This window comes from Peromyscus maniculatus, chromosome 15 (assembly GCF_049852395.1).
Source record: "Peromyscus maniculatus bairdii isolate BWxNUB_F1_BW_parent chromosome 15, HU_Pman_BW_mat_3.1, whole genome shotgun sequence".
NCBI classification, from domain to species: Eukaryota; Metazoa; Chordata; class Mammalia; order Rodentia; family Cricetidae; genus Peromyscus; species Peromyscus maniculatus.
This window is the reverse complement of record NC_134866.1, coordinates 1170494-1197606: the sequence shown is the minus strand read 5'-3', so window position 1 is coordinate 1197606 and position 27113 is coordinate 1170494. Positions and strand designations below refer to the sequence as shown.

At 46.1% G+C, this 27113-nt stretch overlaps 1 long non-coding RNA gene across 1 annotated transcript; it reads right to left on the bottom strand.

The window, feature by feature from the left end:
- Positions 1–4335: 4335 nt before the first annotated feature.
- On the bottom strand, positions 4336–26411 carry LOC143268620 (uncharacterized). The gene is made up of 3 exons (XR_013044658.1): positions 26039–26411; positions 7979–8035; positions 4336–4587 (listed from the first exon to the last, which is right to left on the bottom strand). It is a non-coding gene; the product is annotated as an uncharacterized LOC143268620 (long non-coding RNA).
- Positions 26412–27113: the final 702 nt, after the last annotated feature.

The following is a 27113-nucleotide window of genomic DNA, read 5'->3' as shown; positions in this document are numbered from 1 at the left end:
CCCGTGGAGGCTGTCCCAAGACTCAGTCCCAGAGGCCTTTGTGGTCTCATACCCCAGAGCATGGAAGGGCTGAGGTGACTCCCCGTCTCAGGCTCTGGTGTTTTGCACATCCTCGGCATACTGAGGCCTGCTGCTGCCAGCCCCTCTGTGTCAGCTTGTGTAGCACTAAATGAAGAGGAACAAGGGTCAAATTCCCAGGAAAGCCCTTCCAACCCTGTGCCTGGGCCCATGCTGTGGCTGAGACTACTGACAATGGGTTGTGTCTTCCTCTACAGACCATGTGCCCACCTGACTCTGGGCTGGGGCCCCAATCTGCCCGCTGCTCCTGAACAGCCTGCTGCATCCTCTTTAGACATAGCCATGGTTGTGTGTCCCAGCTGCCCCATGCCCAAGGCCCCCAGAGCAAGCCCAGGTCCTGGAGCCCAGGGAAGGAAGGCTGCAGTATCTAGAGACTGCTTTGTGACTTACATCCAGGTTGGCTACAAGCTGGGGCTTTGCGGAGAATCACTTTCTGCAACATCCTTGAGTGAGGATGGACAGGGAAGGGCCTGGAATGATGAGCAGCTGGGACGAGCTGGGCCAGAAGGGGAGGGACAACTGAGACACTTAGGGAGAGGAGAATAGGTGATGGCCTGGGATGGGGCATTTGGGGGCGACAGAGTGAATGAGTTTGGGATTTCCTGGGACAGGAAGAGCAGAGTTTGGAGAAGCAGTCAGGGCATACCATAGAGACAGGGAAGCCCAGTGGTACAGCTAACCACTTCCCTCACTACAGGACAGACAGGGCAGCAATCCCCAGCCATACTCTTCCTCAACTGGCCTGTGAGGAAAGCCTTCACGTCTGTCATGTGCTAGCCTTCAGGAAGGAGTCATTGTGTCCATACCAACTTGGGACAGGGGATTATCCGAAATTATGAGAGCCACAAAGCCCGGGGCATCTTAAATGTTATGGCATCACTAGAGGCCTCAGAAGCAAATGTCTTCACAGAGATTTACCAACCAACAGTTGGGTGGTAGCCACTCAAAGACCTGCACCCAGGCAGGAAGGGTGTTTACATCATCCTGGCTTCAGATGGGAGACCGTGGGACAAACAGACAGTCTGAATCTTAGCGGTAAGAAACGCCCCACAAGTTCAGTCAGCTACAGATGAATGCTCAGGAGGTAGACTACTTCTTCCTCTCTGTGCTGGTTAGATTTTTATAAAACTGACACAAGCTAGAGTCATCTGGGAAGAGGGAACCTCAACTGAGAAAAAAACATTCCCACAGGGGTGTTGTCTTGATCAGTGATTGGTGTGGAAGGGTTCCGCTCGACGAGGGCAGTGCCACCCTTTGGTAGGTGGTCTTGATTGTATAAAAAAGCAAACCGAGCAAGCCACGGGGAGCAAACCACAAGCAGAGTTCCTCTGTGCTTCAGTTCCTGCCTTCAGGTTCCTGCTCTGAGCTCAGGACTTCCCTCAGTGATGGCTTGTAACCTGTGTAAGGTGAGATACACTTTCCTTCCTACGTTGCCTTTGGTGGTGGTGTTTATTGTATCAAGAGAAAGCGATCTAGGACACTCTGACTGGGCCGCTGGAGAGCATGGCTAGGTCTAGAGCTGGGACAGTCCTCTTTCATTTTACGAAGATGAGGGGCTGGACACCATGATCAGGACGTTGCCCATTTTGGCTCCTGGTGAGGGCCGGCTTCCTGGTTTGCCAATACCATATTCTCACAGTGCTTTCACGTGGTGGACAGAGGATGCTGGGAGAGAGAGACGGTTCCTCTCCTGTGTTTTCCTCCAGGGCCATTAATCACATTTCCTTTCATTTTTATTTTAATTAGCATACGAAGTTTTACATTTCAGTATGGCATTTTTCAAACATCATTTATTTTGGGTAATCTCATTTTTTTTCAAGGGCTCCTAGCCACCTCCCAAAGGCCCCTCTTCTCACTCACCACCTTGGAGCTGGAAATTTGACGAAGGAAGATACAAGCATCCACTCTTAGCACCATGAGTTCCAAGTCCACACTGAGACATGACTGTGGTGATGTTTGTTTCCTCTAGAATTCCAAGCTTGGGAAGTTGCCTCACTGCTGAGCACATCCGAGGCTCTTGTTCCCTTGAACTTGTGAAGGAACCAAGCATTCCTGGACTCATTCTAGACCCGTAGTTCTCAACCTGTGGGCCACGACCTTTTTGGGGGCTCAAATGACCCTTTCACAGGGGTCACCTAAGACCATCAGAAAACATAGATATTTACATTATGATTCTTAACAGCAGCAAAAATTACAGTTATGAAGTAGCAATGAAAATAATTTTAGGGTTGGGGTCACCACAACATGACATATTAAAGGGCCACACGACCTTAAGAAGATTGAGAACAACTGTTTCTCATGCAGGAGCTGGCTGGAATTCTGTCTCATGAGGAAGGAGGCATCTAAGCAGATGGATTTTTGGATCTCCTCATTCCACCCCAACTACTCCATATATATATGCAGACATGGCCTACCAGGAGAAAATACCACAAAGTCCCAAGGGTAAAGTCGGTATTTGAAGTGAGTTATCCACCTTGCAAGGCAGCAATGAACAGTCATGGGGAGCAGTTAATTCCACGGGTATCCCTACAGCCCTCCAAGACTCATCCGAGTTTCAGATGTGCAGACAGAGGGAAAGCTGGCATTCCAAGTGTCTCCATCAGGGTTTGTATTGCTGTGATGAAACACCATGACCAAAGCAAGTTGGGAAGGAAAGGGTTTATTTGGCCTACACTTCCATGTCATAGTCCATCACTGAAGGAAGTCAGGACAAGAATTCAAACAGAGCAGGAACCTGGAGGCAGAGCTGATGCAGAGGCCATAGAAAGGTGCTTACTGACTTACTCATCATGGCTTGTTCAGCCTACTTTCTTTTAGAACCCAGGGATGGCACCGCCCACAATGGGCTGGGCCCTCCTCCCTCCCCCATTAATCACTAATTAAGAAAATGCCCTACAGCCTGATCTCATGGAGGCATTTTCTCAGTTGAGGTTCCCTCCTTTCAGATGATTCTAGCTTGCATCAAGTTGTCATAAAACCAGTCAGCACACCAAGGAAGGTGATGATGTCACTAAGAGGGGCAACGGCCAAGAGGAAACACAACATGATCGTAGAACTGAAAGTCAAAAACCAAAATGTGATACCAGGACTAGAGTGTCAAGGCCAAAGCATCCATGTTGGGGTGGGGGCATTGGCTGGACATGAGCTGAGCCCTATGTGGAGAGGCAGAGGGATGCCTAGGACTTGAGAGACTCCACAATAGAAAGCCTGAAGTCCAGAGCAGAGACTATTGATGATGGGGCAAGAATAGGGAGGAGACAGGGATCTAAGCAGGTGGGTGAGAAAGATGAGGAGGTCAGCAGGTGGAGCCACAGCAAAGGAGCTGGCCCTGTACTGACCACTGGCTCTGCACTGTCTGCTGAGTCTGCACTGACCACTGGCTCTGCACTGACCGCTGGCTCTGCACTGACCACTGGCTCTGCACTGACCACTGGCTCTGCACTGACCACTGGCTCTGCACTGACCGCTGGCTCTTCTGTACTGACCACTGGCTCTGTACTGACCACTGGCTCTTCTGTACTGACCACTGGCTCTGTACTGACCACTGGCTCTTCTGTACTGACCACTGGCTCTTCTGTACTGACCACTGGCTCTGCACTGACCACTGGCTCTGCACTGACCGCTGGCCCTACACTGACCGCTGGCTCTGTACTGACCACTGGCTCTGCACTGACCGCTGGCTCTGCACTGACCGCTGGCTCTGCACTGACCACTGGCTCTTCTGTACTGACCACTGGCTCTGCACTGACCACTGGCTCTGCACTGACCGCTGGCTCTGCACTGACCACTGGCTCTGCACTGACCGCTGGCCCTGCACTGACCACTGGCCCTGCACTGACCGCTGGCTCTTCTGTACTGACCGCTGGCTCTGCACTGACCGCTGGCCCTGCACTGACCACTGGCTCTTCTGTACTGACCACTGGCTCTTCTGTACTGACCACTGGCTCTGCACTGACCACTGGCCCTACACTGACCACTGGCTCTGCACTGACCGCTGGCTCTGCACTGACCACTGGCTCTGCACTGAGTGCTGGCTCTGTACTGACCACTGGCTCTTCTGTACTGACCACTGGCTCTGCATTGACCACTGGCTCTTCTGTACTGACCACTGGCTCTGCACTGACCACTGGCTCTGCACTGACCGCTGGCTCTTCTGTACTGACCACTGGCTCTGCACTGAGTACTGGCCCTGCACTGACCGCTGGCTCTGCACTGACCACTGGCTCTGCACTGACCACTGGCTCTTCTGTACTGACCACTGGCCCAGTTTCAGAACAGAGCTGTGCCATAAAAGCCAGACAGAGTACATAAATTGAACTAAGAAGCAAAACCAGTATCTGACCTGTAAGAAGCAGAAACAGACTCAGGCCCAGAGATGATGGTGTGATGGTGGTGGCCAGGGAGGGCTGGGCTGATGAGCCTTCATGCAGAGGGACACCATGCATGGCCAGCTGTGGTAAAGACTGGAGATGTCTAGGCAGATTCTTCCTCAGGCATCCAGACCTAGAACTGAGAGATGGCGCTCCTTCTGTCTACAGCCACTTGTCACTGTTGCCACAGAATCAGCGAAGCCTCTAGACTGTATCACATCCTGTCCTACAGACTAATGGCCCATCAAAATGATTGTGTCTGTGAGGAGAAAACATGCCTTCCATAGCCACGAAGTCCAATGTGAGATCACAGTGCCCTCCTTCCCACGGTGATTGCCATGGGGCTGAGAAGCCCACATTCAATGACTCTTCTTGCTCCAAATGAGCTAGCTTTGTAGTCCCCAGACCTCTGTTACACCATTCCTCGAAGTGTGGCAACAGGAAGACGTGCCCCTTGGCCCCTGCAATTGGCCAGGCCTTTTCCATGATCACAGAAAGGGCCTGAGTGTAGGGGTCAGGGCCCAGGGGATACAGAGCAGTGTCGATGGAGCGATAACTGCTTATCCACAGCGATACATCGTCGGGAGCCGGTCGTCCTAACCCGCTGTCTGTATAAACCCTGTGGGATGGATCACACTACACGGAAACGCAAGTGCTGTGGGCCAGAATGGATGCTCCCGCCTGCAAAGGAGATACGGTGTGTGATGGATTCCCCGCTAATGGGCAGAAGAAGAATGGTAGCGATGCAGGAGCCACTCGGTGCCCATGCATCTTGTGGGAGAGCGGAGATTCTAATCTCAGCCACTCGCTCACTCACATCTGTCTTCTCACCTCCCCCACCCTGGAGAACAGGCAAGATGCGAACCCCTATGCCCAGGGAAGCTACTGGGGTCTAGACATTGATGAAGGGCCAGGGGCTTGATATGCATGGTGTAGGGGTACAGAGCTAGCAGAGTATTGCTTGTAGCTTGACAGATAACTGGCCAAAGATGCTCTCCATTGGGCCAGCACTGGGCTCTTTAAGGTGAAGGGAGACCTGTGGGAGTTCTTTTTATGTCTACTCCTCCATGCATCTTGAGGTGCATGAAAACAGGAAGGCAGGGAAGATACCCATTCTTTCCTTTAGTACAGTAGCTCTCAACTTTCCTAATCATCTGACTCTCTAATAAATTCCTCATACTGTTGTGACCCCAACCATAAAATTATTTTGTTGCTACTTCAGAACTGTAATTTTGCTACTGTGAGGAATCAGAATGTAAATATCTAATAGGAAATATATCTGAAAAGCAACCCCAAGAAAGAGTCATTCAATCCCAAGGGGTTTTGACCCATAGGTTGAGAACCATTATTCTAGCATATGGGAGGTTCCAAAAGACAATCCAGAGGTCAGTGTGGGAGGTCAGCACCCCAAATTGGTTTTGCAAGTGGCATTTGTTGTTGTGGAATATTATTTTAACTGGGCAAAGACGTGTTACATTTGTTTATGCTGCAGAATGTTACTTTAACTGTGTAAAGGTGTGTCACTTTTGCTTGTGCCACATTTGCTTAACCATGTGAGGATGTGTGTTTAATTATATAGTGATGTGTTGCATCTGTTTCACTTTGCCTGCCTAAGGCACCTTGATTGATCTAATAAAGAGCTGAACGGCCAGTAGCTAGGCAGAAGAGGAATAGGCGAGGCTGGCAGGCAGAGGGAATAAATAGGAGGAGGAATCTAGAGAGGGAGGAGAAGAACGAGAGAAGAGAGGAGAGAACGAGGGACATGCCCAGGGCGGCAGGAAGACAGGCAGCCACCCGCCAGCAGACCGAAAAGCAGTGAAAGTGAGATACGCAAAAAGAACAGGAAAAGTAAAAAGCCCCGAGGCAAAAGGTAGATAAAGAGAAACAGGTTAATTTAAGTTAAAAGAGCTAACCAGAAATGAGCCTAAGCTAGGCTGAGCAATCAAAAATAATAATACGTTTCTGTGTCCTGATTTGGGAGCTGGTTGGTGTGGCGCAAGAAGAAGCCTGGTACAATCTGTAAAGAGAGGCACAGTTACGGAAATGTGCTCCACACTGGCTCTTGGGAGCAATCCCTTTCCCCTCAATATCCAGGGATATGGATGGGTGGCAAAGCCAGTGGGTAACAGGTGTGAGCAGTCATCATCACCCTGACTCTGCTAACTGGAATGAGTACATTTCCTAGCTGTTTTATTCCTGGGGCCATGTGTGGGAGGCTTAGGGCTCACACTGGAGGACAGTTTCCAGCTGGAAGCCAAGTGCTGGCTCAGAGTCATGGGCCTTACACTCTGAGGTTATAGAAACCCTACCTCCACTGTTAGCAATTTCCAAATGAGTGGCAAAATACTCACCATGAGCTTCAAATTCCACATCTGATGCTGTTGGTTGATGGTAGGAGACCTTTATAATTAGTGCGTGCTTTATTTTGAAGACTAACTACACTGATGTTCTGGGGCCCGTGTAACAACACCCACAGCCTGGGCATCTTTGCCTTAGGTCTAGAGAGGCTGGAGTTTGAAAACAAGCTGTAGACCGGTTCCTTTCCAGGCCACCAGGGAGAATCACACACACACACTGCATCCAGTTGTGGCTGGTCATCTCTGAGGTTCCTTGCTAGTGGTAACACTCAAGTCTGTGTCTCCATTATCACTCAGCATTCTCCTCTATGTGTCACCCGCCCCCTTTTATAAGGGAAGTTGTATCATACTAGACTGAGACTCAAACTGGAATGTCCTCATCTTAGCTGACCATATCTTCAGTGATACTGTCTCCAAATAAAGTCACCTTCTGAGGGATGAGCCATGCCAGAAGCTGCAAGCAATGTCGGTTCTCAGCTTCCCAAGCTGTTCTGTTAAGCAGAGCTGTGGATCTAAGAAGCCATGGTCAACTGCCTGAGGAGCTTTCATGCTGTCCTTGCTTCTGTGGTTCTCAGTGTCCTCTAGAGGTATTTGGGGAAGCCTTGTGCTCTGTGGAACTCGCCTATGGCTAAAGATTCTGGCCAAGGGGTGCCTCAGCTCACTGGCCCTGTCTTTGCTTGGATTTTGAACAGTAGATAACCTCAAAGCAATTGACTCCCTGGTGGTAGGCACATTAGTGGCTCTACTCAGTCCTGAGTTCTGATGCCATGTGCATAACCAGTCCCATTAGCCACTTGGTAAATATCCATTGGTTAAACTGAACCAGTATCTGAGTCAGGGACTGTCTGGCCATATCTAGCATTGAAGATTTGGACTAAGTTTCCAAGTAACTGCAGATACAATGAAAGCACAAAAAGAAGGTATGGAATTGTGGTTAATATTAATGATAAATATCAATTTGACAGGATGCAGAATTTCATTAGAGACAGCCTCCTGGGTATGCCTGTGAGGAACTATCTAGGTCAGGGTTATTGATGTAGAAAGACCCACTATAAATGTGAGTGGCACAATTTCATGAGCTGGAGTCCCTAACTACATAAAAAAGGACAAAGTGAGCTAGATATCAGCATTCATCACTCTGCTTCTGACTGAGGATGCAATGTGGGAAGGTACCTGATGATGCTGCCATCCCATGATGTCCTTCCCATGATGAACTGTATTCCCATTGACCTGTAAGAGGGGAAAAAAACTTTTTCCCTAAAACAGCTTCTTATCATTGTCATAGCAATAATGAAAGCAACTTATAAAGTGTGCATAAGGAGCTTAAGTCACCACAGAGTTCTAAACTAAACTAGCAAAATGTTCAACAAATGGAAAAAGGCTCCATCTTGGATCTATGATAAAGGTGAGGTCACAAATCACTGTTCCCAAACTGGAGGTAGGCAAGGGACTGCAGACTCACATCTTACCTGGGCAGAAATCTCTGTGAGAACCAGTGCTGGGGCAGGAAAACCCAAATTGTACATCACAAAAGCATGAACAAGGTTCTGAGGGAAAAAAAAAAAAAACTACAGAGGATTTAGTCACAAGACAACACTTCAGTGAATTCTGCTTGCAGCAGCTGCCAGGTCTTTACAATGAAGACAGGAAACTACAGAATGTCTGTCAGCTGGGGGCTGGGGGTGGGGTGGGGGGTGGAGGGGGCTACAACCCTGTTGGCAGGGCTGGAGATCTCTGCTGTCTGCAAGCTTTGTCCTAAGCAGGCCATATTTAACTGGAGCCCTGCCTTCTATGATTTTCTCAGAGCCTAGCTTGCCTCAAGAAAGGGACGTGCTCAACTCCAGTCCATTCCAGCCATCCTGTCCCACATAAGGGAGAAATGCTTGACTTAGACCAAGAGGCCTGCCATCCAGCGCCCAGCTCACAGGCTCATCATAGCATTTTCCCCTCCCATCACCTTCCAAAAGAGAACCACATGACACAGAAAAGGTTAAAATGCACAGTGTGAAGAAACTGCTTCGTACCAGAACCAGTCAGATAGAAACCATCAATATGATCAATAGACTAACAGCGTTCATGTAAAACACGATAAAATGTAAAAACGAAAAAGTAATGTCAGCAAAGAGACATTTAAAAATTAATGTTTAAATGATAGTGATAAGAACATTCAAACAGGAGTGCAGATAGTCCCAGATGGGCTCATTGGTAGACTGGTCACCACTGAAAACAGAACTTCTGGTCTGGAGAATGTGACGATAGGAACTGAAAAGCAAAGTGCAGGAAAGGTGTAATAACCCACAGGCCACAAAGAAATCATATATCCCTGCTGGAAACACCAGGAAAAAGGATAGCTAAGCAGCAGCAAGATATGAAGCAACAGTGATGAGGAATCCCCCCTGATGAGTGTCACACACCAACCACAGAGCACCAAACAGTGCAGGTGCTGTTAAACAAACTTCCAGAAACAAAAGATAAAAGAGAAACCATATAGGAAATTAAAAAAAAAAATCCTTACTGATTGAGGATCTAAGGTAAGAATTATATCTGACTTCGCAGGCAAACCATGCAAGCAAGATGAAAGAAGAGGGAAATATTTAAAGTGTGTGTGGAATGTAGATGTAAAACTCAGTGTCTTGTCAATGTCTCCTCAAAAATGAAGGAGAAAGGCAAACAGAGGAAGCCTGCTACTTGTTGATCTGCCCTAAGAAAATGTTTGTTCAAACTAATACAGCCATGTGTCTGGGTGTGGATGCTTAGATGTGCAGTTGTGGGTGTGTATAAGAAATTTGTGGCGGCAAGGATGGGGAAGAAATAGCAATGCTGTTTTCTGTTACGGAATACTTGCATTGCCTGTGAGGCAGAACAGCATTATTAGAAAATGGACTTCAATTTAAAAATAATGTTGTACATGTGTATTTTTAACTCTGGGAAAGCCACTAAAACCATTTTTTAAAGTACAATTGATATGGTAAGGAGAGAATAGAGAATACAAAATACCCAAATAAGACTGTAAAAATCAGGAAAAAAAATGTGAAAGACAAAGGATAAACAAACCAAAATAAAGAAGACAACAAATACAGTAGGTGCTGAGCCAACCATGTCAGTAATGACCTAGGACGTGAGAGAGCTGAGCATGAATAAGAAGATAAGACTCAATTGTGTATACTTTTAAAAATCCACCTTACATATAAAACATACAAACTAAAAGAATGAAAAAATACAGCACACTAATACTAATAAGAAGTTGGAAGTATCACCACATTAACTTCAGAGTGAGCAGACTTTAGAGCAAGGAAAGCCATCAGTGAGTCATTAACTTAATGTTAAACATGTCAGCCTTTGATAATACACAGAGTATTCATGTGTACCCCTCAAATACCATCACTAAAACATGCAGGGAAATCTAGAACATCACCTGCATCTAGTGGGCTTCTGTATGCCACTTCCCCAATAGCAGAACACACAATCACCCCAACTCATATGGAACATTCTCCGAGGCATACCACAGTCTGGTGCATAAGACATATCCACAATTGTTTTTAAAGAATAGAAATACTTCAATATCTGCTCCCAGATTACAATGAACTTTAACTAGAAATAAAAACAAAGAGCTATTTGAAAAATCTCCCAAATACTTGGAAACTAAACTGCTCACTTATAAATACCACACAAATCAATGGAGAAATACCAAACTTTAATAAGATTTTAACTATAGTGAAAATGAAATTAGCAAAATTTATAGAGTGAGTGAAAGCAGCATTTAAGGGAAATTAACAGTAGTGAAGGTGTACTCTATAAAAAATAAAGATCCAAACTCAATAATAAAAGCATGAACCTTGGGAAATTTTTAAAGGAATTATTAAATCTAAAATAATTGAAACAATTAAAATTAAGGGAAAATCAATAAAATTGAAAAAGAAAATTAAGGGAGTAAAAAGTTAGTTTTGTGGAAAATTTAGTGAATTGATAAGGCTCTAGCGAGACTAGCCAACAAAAGAGGAAGAGAAAATACCAGAACAAAAGAGACATCTCAGCAGACTCCGTGGACATAATGGGATAATAATGGAATCGTTTTAATAACTTTGTATCTATGGTATTTAGTAATCTAGTTGAAACTGGATAATTGCTTGAAAGATACAATCATCCAAAAGTCACATAAATAATAGATGATCTGAACAGGTTTAAATATATGAAGGAAATTGAATCAATAGTCAATTAATTTCCAAATTGAAAGCATCAGGTATAGGTGGTTTCACTGGCAATTTTTTTCACTGCCTTTTTTTTAGTGTTTGAAAAGAAAACAATTTGTGCATCAAAATATAGAGTCAAGAAAAAAATGAAGAAAAAGGAAAAATAAATGGAATGAAATGTAAAACTCATGAGGAAATTCATTCTGATCAATGCTGTTCTCCAGGAGGCTTCTGTTTCCCCATCACCTTCCCTGTGCAGTTCAGGGTGTCAGTCACTGAATTCCAGGCCACCCCTGCAGGAGCAGATGTGTGCAGCACCCACACTGTCAGTCTGGATGTCCTGTCATACCCTGACTTCACTGAGATGTCGAAGAACTACATAAATAAAAAGGCAGCCCATCTTCCTAAGCAGGGAGATACAATAGCGGTAATGTGTCAGTTCTTCCAAACTTGCTCTATGGGTTCAAGGCAATCCCATTCAGAATCTTAACAAATTATTTTATGGCTACCAATAACTTGCTCCTTAAGTTTGTAAGGAGGGGCAAGAGTCCCAGAACAATCAATTACATATAGTCAAAGGGCCAAGTGACCATAAAATAGTAATTACAGTGGCATGGTACTATGAAAGCACAGACAATTAGGACAACTGAACTGGGAGCAGAGGGCCCAGAAATAAGCCTAGGAGTAAAGGTAGCCTTCTCACCAAAAGGCGCTGGAACACTAGATGTTCACAGGCAAAGACATTACACGCTCCACAAAAGTCGTTCAAAATGCATCATCTGCACAGAGCGCACAGCCACAGGACCCCTAACTTACAGCAGAGAGGGAAATCTAAATGCTTTGGGTGTGGCAATAACCGTTTGGATACAACAATAAGGACGTGAACTATGAAAGAAATAATTGATAGTCTGGATTTTATTAAAATCAAAACTTCTGCTCTGTAAAGCATAGCTTCAAGAGGATGAAGAACGAGTCACAGGCTAAGAGATATTTCCAACAGACACAGCTAATGAAGGCCAAGTGTCCAAAATACACAAATAGTGCAGTGGGTAGCTGTTCCAGCTTTGACCTTGAAGCACTGCCCCCTAGTGAGGCAACTGCCACACCTGCCTATGACCTACCCCTGGGGCATGGCCTCTTTGGACCCTTAAGACCTGAAATGCATATGTGCTGACCCCCTCTTGGCTACCTCGTGATCCTGGATGCTAGATTGTAGACCAAGTCAGAGTTCTCCAGAGATCCTGTAACCGATCCCTTTACTGGTTGTAAGTCACCCCAAAATAAACCTCTTTTAACTATCAGATGAACAACGTGGAATTGCCTTGTTAATTGCCACTATAAAATAGCTCTTAATATAAATGGGAACTGGAGCTGGGCAATGGCTCAGTGGGTGAAACATTTGCTGAGTAACCATGATGGCCTGAGTTTGGATTCCAGCATCCACTTCAATGCCAGGCAGCAAGGGCAAGCTACCCCAGATCAGCCCCAAACACAGATCTCACATTATTTCTGTGTCTCACGTTTGGGTCCTGCAGCTGGCAGGATCTGCCTCAGCATCCCTCAATGTGCAGCAGATAGGCGTCTCCATCCCATCAGAAGTCTGAGTAGGTGCAGGCCCACGTCAGGGTCTCCACATGCAAGGGCTTAGCCTCTGCCCTGTGGGCTCCCCACAGTCTCAGAGAGCCTTCAGAGGGTGATCCCAGAAAGGGCAGGAGGTAGTTTATATGCTGCGTCCTGGTTCTGGAAGCTGCTCACTCTGACTCCTGCTTTGCTCTGGAAGTGGGTCACCAGGCTCATCTCATATTCAACACAGGGACTTGGAATAATATGCAGCCAAACACTGGGGAGGTAATGGAGGGTCTCTGGGGCTTGGGGTTAGTTCACGAAGACACTGCTCCCTGTGGAGATGTGTTTACAGACCTGCATGTCCCTAACCTCTATCTCTTGGAGGGCTACATTCACTCATCCTCACAGCAATGCACTGCCAGGGATACCTCATAGCCAAGCTCCCTTTCTTCCCCCACTGACTTGCATTCTCCCACAGCATGGGGTACATGAGGTGGCACTTGGGCACTAACATTTGTGGTCCCTACTTCCCACAGCTTTCAGCAGCTTCCACTCAGGATGGATTCTTTGCCAGGGTGGCCATGGCCTTCTTGGAAGTATAGACGTGCTAGAAAATATTTTGTGTCAGGGTCGGGTCTGGAATTCCCAGGGTCAGCCTGGGAATCACAGCATTCCTCTGCCTGGGACTCAGCCAGGCTGAGGACCAAGGACAGAAATTCCAGACCCACAGATAGCTCACCAAGACCAGGTGAGTCTGCATTGCAGACCTGTGATGTGGATAAATGCCTGGATCTCAAGACACCTGTCTCGGGGTGTTTGCTCTCAGCACCAGCAATGGACTGCCACATGGTGAGCAGGCAGTCCTCCAGTTCTGCTCATCTCTGAATCAGAGCCCTCATTCACATACTCCTCAGGTCCCCTGAAGCTCCGAGGACCCTGCCTACCCAGTGGCCAAGGTGCAGCTTGTAATAGAACCTCTGAGTTCATGCTTCCTTACATTGTCTTCCAGGAAGGTTATTCCTAGGGAGACTTGCTGTCCCCGAGAAAAAGTCCAACAAGAGACCAAGCACAGCCTTGGCATTTCTTATCTAGCGCCCTCAGTGGGAACTACCTGATCCTCAGGAGCCATATTCAAGGCCATGTGTGAGATTCCCAGCCACAGCCCAGGGAGAAAGAAGGAACAGGTGTTGACATGGCAGGAGAGCTCAGGACTCTAGGATGGTGTCACCCAGACTTGGGCAGTGCACTGTACTCCACCTCTCAAGTCCCAACTGAAGCACCATCCCCATAGTAGGTGCCAAGCAAGCACCCCTCCCTGAGGGCACAGGAGAGTCCTGCTCATAGGGTTCAGAGCCTGTAAGGGAAAGCCAGCAAAGTGATGGAGAGTAGCAAGTGGTGGATGCGGGACATAGGGTCTACGTGGAAAGCCCAGTGGGACGGAGAACTGCCAAGAAGGTCTGTCCACACATCTGGGTAGAGTGGGCGTGCCAGACTGTACCTAAGAAAAAGCCTTCAGGTGACCACAGGGACCATGGACAGAGTACAGAGAGAAGAAAACAGACATCCAGGGGTGAGAAGTCAGGGTCCATGAGGCCTGGAGGACATTGTGACCCAGACAGAGCAAGTATCTGGGGTTTCACTCTAGAATCTGTTCTTACCCTGGAAGATAAAAGCAATCACATTTCACTACCCCTGGGGATACACAGCCTCTGTGGAGGCCCCTCCAGTCTACACAGCCCACCTTGGCTAGGGTCTTCCATATTCCAAGGAGCAGTGTCCACTGAACATGGCTTCAACCTTAGACACCTGGACAACTATCCTTCCAGTCTGGCTGTCCCCACCCAATCCTTCAAGCATGTCCACATACCTAAGACTGAAGGGGAGGTTCTATATATATCCAGAACCCAGGATAACCATGACCCCAGAAGGCACAGCCCCTAAATGTAAATGGAGGGGGTGGCACTAAAGAAGTTTTCATTCTATGAAATCAGAGAGAACAGATACAGCATTTAGTGTCGACACACCACCACCAGGTGGTCTGGGGAACACTTGGGACACCGTTTACACTTTGGGGTACATTCCTATCCTAGGAGGTCTCCTGAGAGCCGATTACAGCCATCGCACTTAATTCTCACCCCTTCACTAGAGCAGATGTCAGCACCATGAGAAAAATGAAAATCAGGAATTATTGACTTGCTTGAGGTCAGGAAATCCATGAGAACAGAACTAGACCTCGTTCTGTTAGGGTGTGTTCACAAACAACAGTATCCACAATGTCCGCGCGCGCGCGCGCGCGCACACACACACACACACACACACACACACACACACACACACACACACACACACGAGCTGCTTCAGCACCCACATCCTCAGCTGCAGCGGCTGGCTGTTTCTGATACTCATGTGATCATCAGCCCACAGGCACACAAATGTGGTCAGGAGACAGCAGCCTCTCTGGAGAAGCCCGGACAGAGGAACCTCAGCCTTCCTACTTGTCCTGGGTTCATTCTGGATTTATTCTGCACCTAGGCCCAGGCACATGGGTAGTGCTGCTGCAGAATCCCACAGACCATATCTATCTTCCCTAGAGTCATTTTTAAAGAAGAAAATGGGAAGGAATGCATTTTTTTAAAGGAAGAAAGACTAAGAAAGAGATCCAGGAGATAAAAGGCACATGTGGGACAAAGAAACTATGACATAGTCAAATTTTATTAATGGCTCACCCATATGCATTCGGAGGACAATTAACTATTCACAGGTGAAATTAGCTGATAGGAACGGCTGTCCTGAGCAAATCGAATGAGCTCCGATTATATCAATAGTTTTCAACCAGTGTCTCTGGTTATCAAAGCATCAAATAAATTTGTCCACTCTCTTCCTTTGGGGGGAAAACTTTAATTATCCAGCCCTGGCATATGGCAGGTCATTAATAAAACCTAGTTATCGGGCCGTGGGTTCTGGAGACTTACTGTTATCCATCTTTTATCTAAATAAACATTTGGGAAATGTCCTTAAAATTATTACAGAGCCTTTGCCCCTGCCCCTATGGAAATTTCTAAACGGAACGTGGCTGCACTTTGCTACAAGATCTGCGGTGTCCTCCACCTGCTTGCCTCTCCTCCGGCCTCCAGCAGCCTGCAGCCCGGAGTTGGACTCAGTCTGCATTGATGGATCTAGCCGACCTGCACATGCAGATAAGGGGGCGTCCTGCATAGGCTGCTTCTCCCTGACACACATTTCCTCAGCCTTTATGTTTTGTATGCGTTCTTTATTTTCGTGCCACATAGATCAGTGACAAATGGAAGGATGGAGCAGCCAGTAGCAGCATGAAATAGCCCTGGCCTTCCCAGGGTGCATCAGTCAGCCAGGGTTCTTTTATTAAATAAAAGGTGCTCTAAAAATCACCTACTATTCCATTTCCAACAGAGCGATGGCCACTCCATTGAGCCCTCCAAGAGAAGTTGGCCTGTCACCATTCTGTTTAAATGGTAGGTTCCCGTGGCAGGTACCATTTCTAGAATATCTATATTTCCAGTGGGCCTTGCACAGACCAAGCAGGGGCTAGACACACAGCAGCCTCTGCTGCTGTCCCTGGCAGTTGTATGTCTTTGTGGTTTTAATAGTTTCCACTCATAGTATTTGGGAAGCACCCTTTCTGCATAGCTCTGCACCATACCAACCAGGCTGTGCACTCAGAAAGCATGGCTCAGGAATCAGATGAGGGTGAATGAGACAGCAAGGACCTCACATTTCCATCCTGCTCTGAAGACACTTGGAGAATTGGAGAATGCCAGGATCCTGAAGTGGATCTTACTATAGGTCCCCATGCTCATAGAGTGTTTAAACTGCTGCAAGAGGCAAGGTGACCCAGGAGACAGAAGCTGCTCACCTAGCTACAGATTTCTGAGGTGAAGGAGGGTCTTGTTCAAACTATGGAGGCAGGGGGTACATTCCTCCCTTCTTTCATAATCCCTGACAAACAGCCTTGGCATTGTGCTGAGACCACAACACAAAACAGGTCTCTTGACAACAGAACCAGTCTGTGTCTCTGCCACCCTTTAGTGACCTGCTGAATCTAGCATCTCCCTCAGACTTGAAAGGACAAGACTCCCACCTAAAATGAAGGCTTGGTCAGGCCCTACACATGAGACCAAGGCCTCTCAACTCCTTTTCATCTCTTCCTAATGTCCAGGGCACATCAGCCCTCTGCCATAATCCTCTGCCATATCCAAAGGGACACAGGTGTCTTCAGTATTCATCTCCCTTCTACAGATGAGGCCTGCCACAAACATCTCAGAGTCATTGTGCAGTTGACTTTGAATTAATTTTTGGCTGTGTATTCAGAAGATTTTTTGCACTTTCTAGCTTTAGGAGCTCAGTTTAAACAGCATCCTCCACTGCTCTGCTGGCTGAGGGAACAAGACATTCTTATGCAAGCCAGTTAGCCATATGATGAGAGGGGTCAGCTACCTGTGCACAGAGGGCCTAACCCCTTAGAGCTTTATTCAAGGAGAAAAGGCCCCATAGTGAAAGCAGACAGGGAGGACATAGAGGACCACAGCAGCTGCTGCTTCAGTTGGTTGCTGTGGCCAGACTTGAGTCAGGCCGGGCTCAGAACACAGGAGCACTGTTGAGGCTTACAGGAGCAAACCTTCCCCTCTTCCCCATTCGATGTTTCTCTTTGGGGCTAGAAGGAAAAGTTACATTCCTTCTACAAGCCTGCCTTCCTAACTCCTTTTTAATCAATTTGACTTGACTTTGCAATCTGAATATTTCTGCTCCAAGCCTCACCTTTGAGACTCTGGCATTTCCGTGTTTACGTTTAAAGCTTTGCAGTATTCTTAGGCAAATCATTTCTTACTGTGCAATTATAACTGCCCTGCTCAGCCTATGCTGTCTTTGGTGGTTATGTAATTAAAGAGCAGAGATTTTTTTTTCCCTTGACTGCACAAGGTGAAAAATGTTAGCTATTTCCACACTTCAGAGACCCGGCCGTTACAAGCATTAAAAATTACTTAAAACACAAATTTATGGCCCTGTGATCACGATGGATTGTGTTGCTGTAAATGAATTGCACTGCAAATTGCTGTTTTAAATTAAAATATAGCTTATTAGGGATGGCAGGAAAGTAATGGAGAAGGAAGCCAGGTTTCATATCATTGCCCCCAAACACCTGCCCTCCAAGAAGGGGTGGCAAAGGACTTGGGAAGAGCAGCTTCTCCTGGCTGCTGCAGGGATTGCTGTTAGCCATGCCCCTTGCCTCTCCTTCCTCACTCCCTGGACACCGTCCCATATGTCTTACATATCTCCTGTGGGGCTCCACTGTGCATGCACAGAAGTGGGCAGGGGACATGAAGAAGAAAATGAAGGCGTGTTCCATCCCTCAAGCTCCTTCGATCAGGTGACAGACCAGGCTCAACACTAACAGACGGTAGGGAAGAGACAGCGATGACCACACAGACAGGATGCACTCTGGCAACAGAGACGGGGCGAGACTATTTGAAAAGAGCTAGTGGTCAATTTAATGTGCTTGGTTAAGCTAAGTGAGCAGGCTGCCAAAAGCAACCAGAATTCAATCTCTCAGGACTTGAAGATGCTTCTATGAGAGAGACAACACCGCTGTCTCAAGCGTGAGTGGACAACACTGGCTGCATGCTCTTTACCTGAGCATGTCCAGGGGTGAATTTGTCACTCTGAGCACACAGAGAGACAGCCTGGAGGTCACCTGCTCGGTGTGGACCACTCAACTTGGAACTCACAGGGTGACCTCCAAGAAAGGGTCCATGGAGGGTGGAAGCAGCCTAGGCATGTCTGAGGGGCAGGGGCATGTGGATCCAAGAGATAGAGTGAGGGTGGCCTGATAGAGGTGCTTGTGATTGTGGTGCCTAAGTGGAAGGCATTGCTCCCCATGGAGCCTGTGAGACCTGGAGTGACGTCACCATTGTGCTTGGGAAGACCCACCAACTAATATGCAGGGACTAATAGATACAGGCTTGCAGTCACTACCAGTGGCCCTGGATGAGATTTCTAAACAGAAACCTGCCACAGAAAAGTACACAAAATACCCACTAAGCCTTCTGTAGCCCACACAGCCTGGACACCTCTATCCCCCAGAGAGTCTCCTAGCCCCTTCATATACAGCCATATACTCCTGGCAGCCTCATCATGTGTTAGCCCCCAAAACTTAGATATAATAGTGGGAAAACACTTTCTATTGCTACTATTCCCAAATTACCATCTAGCAGTCCATCAACGTCAGGTGTCACGTGTCCAAAGGAAGCCCTGGGTGAATGAGCACAATGGGCATGAGAAAATGAGAAGTGAGGTAAGAACCAGAGCATACCTGGTCTGTAAGAGGGGGTAACTCTAGAGAAAATCCATCCCAGACAGGAGAGCACTCCAAAGTCTGGACAGGAAAAGATTCCCAAATGTGAGCCACACCCCCAAAAGACAACAACAGGGATAATTCCATCCACAGAGGCATGAGTGAGAGCTACACACAGAGAAAAGGCAAGAAATCGGAGATCAGACGTGAGGCCTCATGAGGCAGGAATGCCAGCCTTCCCCCAGGCAAACCTGGAAGAAAGGAAAGAAGAACAGACACGGGAAACCACAGAAGTTCCCACCTCCCCCTTTGACATTGCCGCACACTCTTGTCCACACTCCAGAACTCTGCCATCAAGTTACCCCTCAACAAAACCTCATAATGGGGCTGCAGAGACAGCTCTGTGGGTAAAACGCTTGTCATGGAAGCGTGAGGACCTAGGTCTGGATCCCCAGAGCTCACGTAAAAAGCTGGGCCTGGCAGTGTGTACCTTTATTCCCAGCAGAGACGAAAGGGTGCTGGGGCTTGTTGGTCAGCCAGTTGAGCTAAATTAGTGAGTTACAGGTTTGAGAAAAGACTGTCTCAAAAAAAAAAAAAAGGTATAGAGTGATTGAGAGAAACATGATACACTGACCTCTGCCTTCCACATATAGACACATGCATGTGCACCTGCACACATGCGAATGCACACATACACACAAATCTCATCATGTTTTAAATAATGGGTCAGGCTGTTGGGCTGGCTAGTGTTTATGTCAACTTGACACAAGCTTGGGTCCTTTAGAGAGGAAACTTCACTGAGAAAATGCCTCCATCAGACTGGCCTGTAAGCATATTTGTGAGGGCATTTTACTGACTGATGATTGATGTGGACACTGTGGGCAGTGCCACTTCTAGGTGGTGGCCCTGGATTATTGAAGAAGCTGAGCAAGCCGTGAGGAGCAAGCTCATAAGCAGCGTTCCTCTGTGACCTCTACATCAGTTCCTGACTTCGTGCTCCTGCCCTGGGTTCCCTGATGATGGACTACAAGCCGTAAGGTGAAATGGACCCTTTCCTCCTTGTGTCCATTTTGATCATTACAGCAACAGAAGCCCTGACTAAGACAACTGAATTTATAACTGTCCTGGAAAGAGTACCTGGTTTTGGTGGTGTTCTCTGTGGTCTGGAGATGGAAGAAGTGCATCAGAGGAGCCAAAAGGAGACCTTGAAACACACCACTCAGTCCTAAAATAACCTACCCCCTGAACAATTACCTCTATTCTTTACCATCAAGTAAAACACACATGTAGGTCCATTGCTGATCTGAAAATGAGGCTCCTGAGCTGCACTGTGTTAGGAAAGAGAAAAAGACTATGAAAGAGCATCAAGGTGCCTCGGGATACTGGGAGACACTATTGCCATGGAGGGACCTGAAAATCTGTCTTATTATTGACATCTGTTGAGTGTTTTTCTCCTTTAAGATGAAACTTGAAGCTCCTGAAAGATATTTTTCAGGCTCTCTAGCAGGGCAGAGGTCTGGTCACAGAGCTGAACTCATGCTGGTGCTGACTTCGGCCTCCACAGTCAGTGGGAAGTCAATTGTCTGCCTCACCATAGTTTTGTTTTTGTTTGTTTGTTTGTTTGTTTGTTTGTTTTTGATCAAATAACTTTAATCTATTATTACCTTGGGATCAACTATATAATCTCTTTTCTCTAAATACTTTTCTATTTATCTCTCAACTCCAGTAGACTGCATTTAAATGCAAATTTCTCATTATATATCTTGTTTGGATTCCTGCTTCTGAATTTAAGGATTTATCATTGTCACCAAATCCACATAATTCTCAGCTATGAACTCTCCATCAATTACCTCCTTTGTGAGATCCAGGCAGAAGTTGCCCTAGACCTTCCTGCTTTAAATGCTTCTGTGCTTCTTCTTCTTCAGCTCTGTACTGTATTCTAGATAATTTTCCACACTGATCTTCTAGTCCACTTACTCTCTCTTTACTGGTGCCATCTTTTGTGTTGAATTTATCTAGCAGGATTTAACTCCTATTGTTAGAGAAATGTATGTTATTGATTTGTTTTCCATATGTGGGTATGTGAGGGCTCATCTTCATAGCCAACTTGATTGGATTTAGAATCATGACTAAGCATGTCTATAACAGTGTTTACAGAGAGGTTTAACAGAGTCAGGAAGACCTCCCCCCAAATATGAGTGGTATAATCCTATGGGCTGGGATCCTGGACTGGGTAAAAAGGGAAAGTGGGCTGAGTATCAGCATTCATCCACCTTTGCTTCATGACTAAGACGCAAGGTGACCAGCTGCCTTCCACACCTGCTGTCTTGCCTTCTCCATGAAGGACTGTGTCCTCAGACTGTGAGTCAAAATTAATTCTTCCCTCCTTGAGCTGCATCTGTCAAGCATTTTGTTACATCAAAGAAAAGGTAATCAATACCAGTTGCTTTCAGTTTTGTATTTTAAAACTAAATTTTGTTACAGTGTTTTTTTTTTTATTATTTTGTAACATCTCTCTTGAGGCATAATTGGAATACAATGCATGGCAAATGTTGCTGTTAAACAGAGTGACGTGCTTTGGCAGATAGATGCAGCCATGAAACCATGATCATAGCTAAGATGTAAGCACACTTATCACAGGAACAACCCCACTTCTGGTACTAAATTGCTATATTAGTTACTTTCTTTGTTGATGGGGAAAAAATTCCACACCTATGCATTGATGGCCCTTGGTTTGGTCTATTTAGAGGCTCTCAAGAACATGGACATTAAATACTATGTGGTTCCATGCCTTCTTGTTTCCCAGGAGTGGAATGTTTGGGTCACATACAGTGTCTGCTGAACTCTTTAATGAGCTGACATAGTGTTTCCAGTATGGATTCCCTGGTAAATTCTACCTAATCTTTAAAGAGGAAGTTAGGCTAGCTCTTAAAACTCATCCCTAAAACTGAGTAAGAGAGAAACTTCAGTCCAACTCATCTTCACCCTGATAAAGGAAAACTACACCTGTACAATACCTTCTAAGAAAATAAAATATAGGAGCAAATTCTTGTTACTAACATGAATAAAAATTCTAAAAACAATTTAGCATTTTTGAATCCATATACAAAGAAAGGATATTGTGTCATGACTAAGCTTTCCTTTCTGTGGACAAGATAGTTCAACATTAAAAATACAGCAATATAACTCACCATATTAGCAGAGAAAAAAATTACACAACTTCTGTATGCAAGTTTCAGGGGCACTAATTTCACTTATCAATAACATGGTGCCAGGTATGGAGAGTTTTACTGATTTGGTGTTTTAGTTAGGGTCTATGCTGCTGTGATGAAAATGCCATAATCAAGAGCAACTTGGGGAGGAGAGGGTTTATTTCATCTTACAGCTTGTAGTTCATCATCCAGGGAAGTTGGGGCAGGAATCTGGAGGCAGAAACTGAAGCAGAAGTCATGGAGGAGTGTTGCTTATTCACATGCTCCTCAAAACTTGCTCATTCTGCCCTCTTATAGCAACCAGGACCATCAGGCAGAGTGACATCACACCACAATGACCCAGCCTCTCCCATATCAACCACCAATTAAGAAAAAGCACCACAGGCATGCCCTCAGGCCAGTCTGGTAGGGAACATTTTCTCAGTTGCGGTAACTCTTCCTAAATGACACTAACTTCTGTCAAGTGAACATAAAACTAGCCAGAGCACTTTATATTTCTATACATGTTTTGAGCTTTATTCAAGGACAAAGCTGGATTTCTCTGGGTCAAGATTGGTTCTTTTGAAACTTTAAAAAAAAAAGGTGTATTAGGCATGTTCTAGGACATGGAGAATTCAAGCTAGAACTAATCTGTAAACTTTTTCCCTGCTTGCTAGCTTTCATAGTGCCAGAAGGTGCTGTGAAGTCTGTGGGTGGAGCGAGGAGAGTCAACCACAGTCTTACCCAGTGGCGGTAATCTCCTGGGAAAGATGTACACATTGGCACAGTAGTGGCACAACTGTTCTGGGATAACCAATTGTGTTTTGATTGGACCAAGACCTGCTACCTAGAAGGGAATTCATGACTAGTACTATAAACCTGGTCAAAGTCCATTAGGAGGTCATAGGCCCTAGAAGGGATCCTACCATTGTTGATTTGCTAAGTGGCTATGTTCTTATTCTATCATCTATGTATTTATGTTTACATTCATAGACTAGTGTTGCTCTTAGTGTCAGTCAGAGAAGCCTATTTTTCAGTAGAGAGCAGTTAACGCAGAGGCTCATAATTGGACAAAGTGTTAAGAATAAGTGACTATTGAATGCTCATCCCCATTGGGTTATTTCTAGCACTCACTTGCCTCTCAAAGGCTCAGGAAGCATTATGGAAGAGGGAACAGAAGTAAGAGCTGAGGTATGGGGAGGAGCGTTGTAAAATGCTGTCTTCTGGACGTGATGTGGCTGTTATACTCAGGAACTTACAGCACCTGTGGGTACCTGCATAAGATAGGGCCAATCAACTCTATCATGGATGGGAGAGGGGTTCATGACACCCCACCTCTGGCAGAGTAGCTATTTCAGTTGATGGCTGGTGGGAGGGGGGAAGTCATTTTTCTTCAGTGCTATAAGCAATGGTAAATAGCCCACCTTCTGTTAAATAACCTCACACCCATATTCATGCAAAAAACACTAATTAAATTTAGTGGGACATGAAAATAAAAGGGATTTGTTGGGATGAAAAGTGGGCCCATGGGAATGGGAGAGAGATACGAGATGGTATTGGAGGATGAATATCATCAAAATACATTATATACATGTATGAGATTATTAAAGAATATTTTTAAATAGTTGTTTAAAAAAGATGTATTTGCCATGACTTGTGTTGTGCTGATAGAGGCCAACACTCCCATGTGCTCTCCCCACTTCTCCATAAATCTTGGGGGCACTCAGCTCTGCCTCAGAGAGCAGGCAACATGCCCAGCCCTGAGAAAGCACCAGATATTTTTTAGCTGCATCCCCTCTACATAGAGGCTCCTCTGAGCTCAGACTTCCCACAGGTATGCTCATCAGTGCTCAGTGGGACACTCCCAGGCCTTCTATGGGTCTCAGAAGTCTTTGCACTGTGTGCCCCTCTCCTTGGTGCACCATCCTGCAGGCTTAATAGCTTTCAGATGCACAGACTCTTAGCCCAGCTCCCAGTGCTGCAATCCAGCTGCACCTCACTTGCCCTCTCTGCATCCTGATTCAAATTACTCTTCTCATTATTATATTTGTGTTTGGGAGTTTTGCCTTCATGTAGATCTGTATCACTTACATGCAGTACCCATGGAAGCCAGAAGAGGGTGTAGGATCCCCCTGGTACTGGAGCTACCGATGGTTGTAAGCCATCGTGTGGGTATTGAGAATCAAATCTGGGTGCTCCAGAAGAGCAGCTGATTGTTTCAGGTAAAAATTAATCTAGATCTTTTAAAATCAGTATTGATAGCAGATACCTGCTGATTTAAAAAATCATCTTTTTTAAGATTGTTTCCTGCTTTTAATAATTGTAGGTCCTCTTGTATTTATTTAATACATACTGGCCTTACATGTCTGTCTGAATGTTCCGGTGTCTGGACTCCCTTGCTCATCTCATTGTGCTGTTTCTTGAAGATGGTACCTCATTTCCAGTGTGTTTCCTGGATACCTACTGTCATCTAATGAAGGACAGAACTTGTTGGGAGACTTCTCTAAGACCTGAGTACAGATGCTTTCTCTGACAAAGTTTCCCCTTTGTTTCTATCATGAACAAACCAAGACCTTTTAGAGTTCCCAGGTTTCAACATTTAGAACACAGATATGAATGTAAACTGTTGGTTTTAAATTCACAGGAGTGTCCCACTTCCAATACCAAGGTCAGGTTCACTAAGTCACCTGTGCAGCAGCTTTGTCATGAAGCTTTTCCTCTTTCTGGCATGCAACTCTCGTGTTTCAGCATTTAGCAGGAGGTGTCTCTCAGTCATCTCATGGATGTACCAAAGGCTGTATTCACTGGCTTTCTCACCTTAAAGAGCTATTGAGATGGAGATTCATGATCACCAGTCATAAGATGCCTCCAGCAGGTGCTAAGCAAACTAGCTCACCACTCAAGGAGGCTTATTCAACCTCGATTTGCCTTCACAGCAATTTCCTCACCTTCTCATCAGCCCTGTGAGACGATCGCTGATGTTTGTTGGTTGAAAGTAATAGGGCAAAATGTTAATTCATTATCAACACTGCTTAAAGAAAATCTCGGTGGGGGGAGGGGAGAGAGGGGGATCTGTGGTTGGTATGTAAAATGAATTTTAAAAAATTCTTAATAGAAAAAAAAAAGAAAATCTCTACTAGACAAATCCAAAGACATCCAATGTAAGCTGCTCTTGACATCAGAGGTCAATACATGTTCTTTATATAAGCATGATCAGCTTGGCCTCTGGCTTTTATCAGATACACCACTATGGTACAATGGCCATGCATGTGGCTAGAGGCGAGAGAGAGAGAGAGAGAGAGAGAGAGAGAGAGAGAGAGAGAGAGAGAGAGAGAGAGAGAGAGAGCTGTGTTTAGTTCTGCACTGGGAGGACTCCCATCACCAATCATCTTTAGGACTCTGTCCCACCTGTCAATCAGTAACAAGGTATTCTGGTCACAGTTTAGCAGAAATGATATAAACAGCATGTGTGGCATTGCCCATATGAGCAGCATTACCAGGGTGAGTAAAATTCTGCACGAAGGTTGCTGGTAGATAGGCTCTGCAAACTGCTTGCTGTGTTTGTCCAGGGGCTCATCCATAGCCAACCCACACACTGAGGATCCTCAAGTTCTCATGGCCACTCCATGTGGAATTCCCACATAGGAATCTCAGAAGAAAACAGTGTGGTCTCTGCCAACAATAGTGGCAGACAAGCACCTGCAGAGGGTGGGGGAATCTTCAAGAGAATTTTCTAGAAGTAGAAGTGCCCTGGCCTAGGCTGCTCCTGTGAGTTCAGTATACAGGGGGAAAAGTCCCTTCTCACCTTCCCTGTGGGTGCCAAGACAAATAGTGCTGGAGTGCTGGCCACTTAGCAGCTGTGACAGGACAGTGGGCTGGCCCACAGTCCTCACTGCCTGTCAGAGACCCCCCAGGTCCCCTGCTCAGGATGGGGCTCTGGGTAGGAGCTGGATCTGACCTGGGGCTGGATGACAGCAGTTCTGCATAGCTTACTCTCTTCCTCCTGATGGAATCCAGCCTTGTAAGATGATTAGCTTGATCTTAAATCTCCTGAGAACAGGATTAGCAATTGGTTAGAACAGCAGAAGGGGAGCTGGGAATAGAGGTGTGTTTTCTGCTGAGTTTGAATTTCATGCCTGAGGTACTTAACAAAAAACCTGTTCATCCCTGGTCATCAATCACACTGCTGTACTTCAGCTATCCAGGTGGTTATGACCTGGACAGGAACCCAGCCAGGCATGTACAAATCTATCTTCCCTGGGGACTACAAAGTTTACATGTCACTTATGACTGAGTGGTGAGGTTCCCTTGACTCTTATCCCCTCCCAACATCACACAAACACAACATGTATAGCATACATAGCACACACAACAGTGACTAGCTACACACAAACACACCACACACACACACATGCACACACACATAGACATGTAACACACTGGCATGCCACATGTATACAGCACACATTCCACATGGGCACCTCATACACAGCACATCTGATGCACACACTTTCACACCATGCATACCACACATATTCATCTGCATAAGCAGAACATAGAACGTGGTGGTAAAAAGTATGAGTTGGGCACTTGAAACCCTTGGCTGCAAGCTCTAGTCCTCAAATGAATTTATTTTCCAAAGTGATGCCCCACCCTTCCTCTCCATGCAGTGTTTTTTGTTTTTTGTTTTGTTTTTCAGGAAATGGGGGAAACAACATTCCCTACCACATTTTGCCTGATCGGGCCTGCTCCCCAAGGAGTCAAGAGTGGCAGGGAGGTAAAGAGCACTACCCCTGAGGGCAGAGCCACTGCACCCTAGAGCACACAGGGTGAGTGTTAGCCCTGTGCATTAGCCTCTTGTGCCTGGAGACTCAGCTGACAGAGTCTCTGGGAATGCGCCACAGGATTTTGGGGATCACTAAGGAGCTGCTCTATCCATCACGCCTGCCCATTTTGCCAACTAGTGTTCCTCTGAGCCCTCTGCTAGTGTGATTTTGGTGATTCAGATCTTGTGGCTGAGATGATGAGGGACG